At 41.7% G+C, this 6094-nt stretch overlaps 1 long non-coding RNA gene across 1 annotated transcript in view; it reads left to right on the plus strand.

The window, feature by feature from the left end:
* The first annotated feature begins 4597 nt into the window (after positions 1-4597).
* The window catches only part of LOC106819299, a 5337-nt gene continuing 3840 nt past the window's right edge, over positions 4598-6094 (plus strand). Inside the window, exon 1 of the long non-coding RNA XR_001395394.1 lies at positions 4598-4716. This is a non-coding gene — a long non-coding RNA (uncharacterized LOC106819299). The remainder of the gene's footprint in view (positions 4717-6094) is intronic.

The following is a 6094-nucleotide window of genomic DNA, read 5'->3' on the forward strand; positions in this document are numbered from 1 at the left end:
CGGGAGAGATTAGGCGATAAGATATTTGTACTGACATATTATCTGTGTAATCGCCCGTGTCGGCTTTCACTAGGCGTATATATATATATATATATATATTATATATAATATAATATATAGTGTATATATAGTATTCAAATATTCGTAATACTTTAATATGATTTCATAAATCACACGATATTTGGATCGAATTTGTGGCTATGACGAAAGCCACTATAAGTAAACCAGTTCAAACCCAGCCAATAGGTTTGAACCCAACGACACTACTCGTGCAGGTTGCTGCGTATTGCTACTTCTCTAGTTAGTGCGAAAAATTATTACAAAATTTCATATCCAAACGCATAGAACTCGTGGGCCGGACACACGCACACACATACAACCGCAGCCGCACGCACGCAACGCTCGCGAGCGCACGCAACCGCACAGACACGCTCGCACAGCACGCACGCACGCATTCGCCTACAACAGCACACACCACACCACACACACACACACACAACAGCACACACACACAACACGAGCTCGTTTGTAACGCAAGACTCTGCGCTAAATATTGTGCCCGTATATGAATACGCGTTTAATCTCGTTATATCTGCGCGTGTATGTGGGGAGGGTTTCAACGATCAAACACATTTGATAATCAAAGCATGACGATGTCACGCTCACGCACGCTCGCCTCTGATAAAACAAATGCCAACCAATTATACTAACTGTCATATATTCAAATGTCAAATGTTGCCTTCATGAACTACGTGCAGCGTTAACCTGTGAGGGTAGACTCTGCATATTGTGGTACGTGCACACCGTACATGCAGTGTTATATATCATGTTGATAATTATAGCTACGATTGGTACACATGCAGGTCAGGGTGAGAAGTCAGTGTGACAATTAGGCCTACTAATTATTGCCACTGAGATGTTCAAGTCATGATTGTGTGTTCGGGACCTTAAGCGTCCCCCATGGGGTTTGCCAGTAGCAACCTTCGAAGCTTCCTTCTGATGAAGATGTTGGCCACATTATCCATTTGCAAAAGGAGGTCCTTGTGGAGCAACAGAAGCAGGAGGGCGTTCAGTCTGACGTTACCCCTGAAGACCCGCTGCTACTAAAAAGAATTTTTTTTAAGTTTTATTGATTTTTGGGCCTAGAAACGGGAGGGGGGCGTACGCCGGTTCCGCCTTATGCTGCATACGCCATTGATATGTGTACACATGGAACTGTTACGTGTACACTTATTACAGTTACGTGTACAAATGGCAGTGTTACGTGTGATGTTATACGATGTTCAAGTTTTTTGTTTTGCGCAAACTCACTCTCGGTTCTATGAGCGCACTTGAGAAGCTAGCTTGTTCGTACGAGTAATAAATACCCAGCTAACCCCGATATCTAATGTCAATATTTAATGAGAACGTGCCATAAATACTCAACTTGCGACAAATTAATGAAAAACGAATAGCCACCACTGCAACTCTTGAACCCGTTTGCAATTATTACAATCCGCCGATATAGCTTTTTTTACATTTCGTACAAAACGCTGTAAGGACGCCTGCATAGGCTATTGGTGTGATATGATGTGATAATCCTCCCTCTCGCGTGTTCTCGCGTGTTTTCGCGAGTTCTCTGGTACCGTGGTGAGAAACTTGACTACGACACTATAGTAACGTGTTTGTGCCACTGCTCTCTATTATACTAACTATTCTATTAGTATAATAGAGATCAGTGGTTTGTTCGTAGCAATAATAGAGGGTGCTCTGAGTTCAACTCTGTTCTTCTTACAACGACAAACCGACGACGAGAAGAGGAGGGGGGGTGACTACTCAACTGTTTCTAATAAATCGACGTATAAATTTCCAACGTGAATTTACATCGAACTGCGATGCATGTAAAAATAGATGTCACGGCGACCGGTGTGTATAAATGCATTGCAGACGCCGGGGGTCGGGATAAGTACAATCATCACCTGCTTTTGAATCTCCGATAGATTCTATAGAGACTTCTATCGAATTTTATCTATCGTTAAAGTGATGTAGCGCTCCTTTATTGCTCTCATTACGTCATCCGTGGTAACGTTAATGATTACCGCTCCTGCTCGTAACGGCCGCTAGGGCCTACTCACCAGAACGTCAGTGTAGCGAACGCAGTCAAGCGTAACATGACGACTGGTATTATACAGGTTACATCCGTGATACATTGTTGCAATCGATGATGACGTAATAATGGCGGTCGATGGCTGCCTAGCCGGGTATAGGGAAACGTGGGCGAACGCGCGTGTAGCGATAGCTCTGCATTTATATCTGCTCTTCATGCGACTCAGAGGGCCCAACGCGGTGTTTAAGCTATCGACGCACAGTCTAGTGTAGTCGTACGCGACTGCAGTCGCAGCGGGGGGAGTTTCCCGAAGCACCAACGCCGGGCGAAAAAAATCGATAAAATAGAACGGATAAACGAGATGGCCGGACTATCGGGTCTTTAGCCTTCACTCATTATCCTCGATCACTGTGAGTAATTCGTAGGGGAGAGAATGGTTCTCTAGGGTCGGACGAACCCTCCTATTACACAGTATAGTGTATTATTACACATCTGCAATCCCCGATGTATGATTGATACATCGTTGTTGCTTTCTGTGCCAACGAAAGACTGGCAGTAGGTATAGGTCGATGTGATTGGATCGAGGCATTACGTAAAGGTGGCAGCGATACTGCTGCTGTCATGCTAATTGTATGATTACTAGTGTGCCGTCCTCACACACGCGTACGCACACACTCATACGTGCATGTAAACACGCACGCACGCACGCACGCACGCACGCAAGTAGGCACGCACATAGGCATGCACGCACGCACATGCACGCACGCACGCACGCAGTACTACGCACATACACGTACATATTCATGCACGCACTCACACACGCGCGGACACCTTCACACACATACGTGCACACGCACACACACACGCGCACACGCACACACACACGTGGACACCCGCACATATGCACGCACCTACGCGGTCACGCTCACGCACTCGCACATACAAACGAACAGGCGCGCGTGCACACACGCACGCACACGCGCACGCGCACGCACACACTGGCCGTGTCACCCTGTCACTATTAGAATCACCACCTCCTGGCGAGCGCAGTTATTCTACGAAGTAGGCCTAGCTATAGTTTTACATCGATTCGATAGAGATTTAATTTGCGTATTTTGCTAATGTTGTTGTTATTGCTATTGTCATAGTTATTGTCGTTGTCGTTGTCGTTGTCATTATTATTTGTTATTTGTCATTGTTAATGTTATATTGTTATTGTTATTGTTATTGTTATCTGTGCGTGTGAGAAGCCGTGGCCATGTCCTTATCTATATAGAGGAACGAATTAAGCTGGGAAGCGCTCCCTATCTGAATTCCTATGGCGTTTTAGTCCTCGCGTCTTCTGGTTCAAATACAGTGTCGCAGCGCCACCTTTGTTATAAATAAACAGTTCTCGCTTAGGTTCGTGTCAAGAGAAACGCAACAGCTGAAAGCTCGATATCCTACAATACATGCATATAGTATGTATAATATATATACAGATTTATTTATTTATATATATTTATATATATATATATATATATATATATATAATGAGATCAGTGGAAAGACGAGCACGAGTGGTTGATTCGATTATTTTAACATTTACCAGAAGATGACGGGACCTGCGACCGTTTTACTTTGGCGGGAAAATTCGTCTGCGGCTGCACTTTCTATCGACGTCCCAGGCGCCATATTTACTGTTACGATTAGACGATTTACTGATACGATTTATCACGATTAGACAGATTATATCATCATTCTGTGTCATTTTTGCATCAGATTGTTTTTTGTTACTAGGTAAGTGAACTTAGTAATAGTATACAACTATATATAGCTACTAGCAGTACCAGAGCCTCTAGTAGAGGCATATAAAAGCCGACGATTGTTAGATAGCTGTGAAGCATTTTTTTATTTTCCAGCTTAGAGCATAATTGACAATGAACGCAGACACCATGAAGTTATTGGGAGACCCCGACGCAGACTCCGCGAAAGAGATTGATAGTGATGAGTATCCACAACCAGACCAGCTTGATGGCATCTGTGACTACGAGAGGGAGAGGTTAAAAAACTTGAAGAAAAACTATGAAACGATTGCTGTCGCTAGGTGGGTAATCCATGGTAATAATGTACTTTTAAAATAATTTACTAGGCCCTATTTAAAGTATTTATAGAATATAGAAGTATTGTAGATATAGATACAGTATATATGAATATAGGCAATTAAATTAATCAATGTTTTAAACAATGAAAAAACAAACCGCATTGTATAATCATTACAATAGGCCTACATACTTCATCAGGATTGTAAAGTAAGTAGGCTAATACGTTATTATTATACACTGATGTGTTATTGTGTATACCACAGGAATATAAACTCATGCAGTGTTACCATTTGAAAATATCAATTCAGGAATTTGTTGGCAATATTTTTCCCGAATTTACTAAACGTGGTCAATAATTTCGTTATTTATCCTTTTCTTCCTAAACTGTAAACAAAATCCCTGTTGGGACATTAGGATTAAAGGTGGCGAAGCCAGAATTGACGAAGAGATGTGTAACTAAGAAGAAAAAAAGGAAGAAGGGAGAGAGTAACAAAGAATGGTCGCCAAGCAAAGAAATTAGCAATGAACGAATCCTCCGGCCAAGACGTTAGTAATCACTCGGTCCTTTGAAATGTTTCTTGACGCTACACTTTCATCATTTCATTTCTAGAAATGGGCAATATACAATGTAATGTATTGTATATTAACTATTCATAAGCAGAATCAAGCATTCGTAAGCAGGATAAACTATTCTGGTATATTTAATGTAAATTGTCGTTTATTTATAAAAATAGACTATACAACCAGTAGTTCACATGTGCATGTGTTAATATTATACTGCATTATGCTCGTCTAATCCTTTGTATAATTGATAACTTCTTCCACCCCAGATATAATATATATATATATAAGATGCACACTTGCTCTTGTGCTGTAGGTATTCGTAAGATGCACCTGCAAGTTGTGCCAAAGCTCCCCCAAATGCAGCATGGGCAGAGGTTAATTTAGCAATAATTTTAGAAGTAATGTGTCAAGTTAATATTGATAAACCATAGGACCGTCTAGATGGAAGGTAATATCGATAATTATTAATGGAGCGAATATGTTTACAAGTGTTATAGTATAGCAAATATTTTCATAATATTTTTGCAGTTAAAAAGTACTTTGCACGAGCCAAAGAGATCATAGTGGAGATGGACTTGAAGAAATTTTCAAGGATTGATTCTGCAAGATTAAAACGCTGTTAATAAGGGCTTGGCGATGTCAGCAGTATTTATTAAAACAGCCTTCTGATAATGCTAATAGACAAGGTCCCAAAAAACACAAGTTAAAAAAATTGATGCAATGCTGTGCTTTCAAATGAAACTTGGTCTTTGAGAGAAGAGTTAAGTTACTTTAAACAGGCATTTGAAGACTAACAATAGAAATGTTCCTAGCCAGCAGGGCTAGTGACCTGGTAAAATCTAACTAGCCCTTAAATATCTCCCAGTCCTTACTTTCGTCTCGAAGTTGCCGCGCTGAGGCTACGCAGTAGTAAAATTTTTGCATTGCGGGCAGAGGTGGGGTGGGGGGGGTGGAGGTGGAGAGTATGGATACTGGTGTTTATGATTTTCAGGATTATGCTCGAGCTAGATTCTGCGAAATTCCGATAGCATAAGAAAGATTTGAGATTCAGCATATATCAGTGAGTATAGATAAACTATAGCAGGTTTCGTCCGCCGAGATGGAAATTCAAGACTAGGGTGGTACGAGGAGGAGGGGGCAGGGGTGCCGCGGGGCGTGTATTTTACCGGTACGGTGTATTCTAAGTAATGCGTAAATCGCCACCAACACATAGACGATAATTTAGGTTCTTGTGTGGTAGGTGATACGTATTAGCCGGTCGGTGTAGACGTGAGTGACATGGTTATACTGTGCATTGTCAGCGATAACTTGTGTACTGTCTGCAGTGCATGCGGTGGGTGATGGTAAAAATACACGCGTT

The sequence above is a fragment of the Priapulus caudatus genome, unplaced genomic scaffold (assembly GCF_000485595.1).
Source record: "Priapulus caudatus unplaced genomic scaffold, Priapulus_caudatus-5.0.1 Scaffold3128, whole genome shotgun sequence".
NCBI lineage: Eukaryota > Metazoa > Priapulida > Priapulimorpha > Priapulimorphida > Priapulidae > Priapulus > Priapulus caudatus.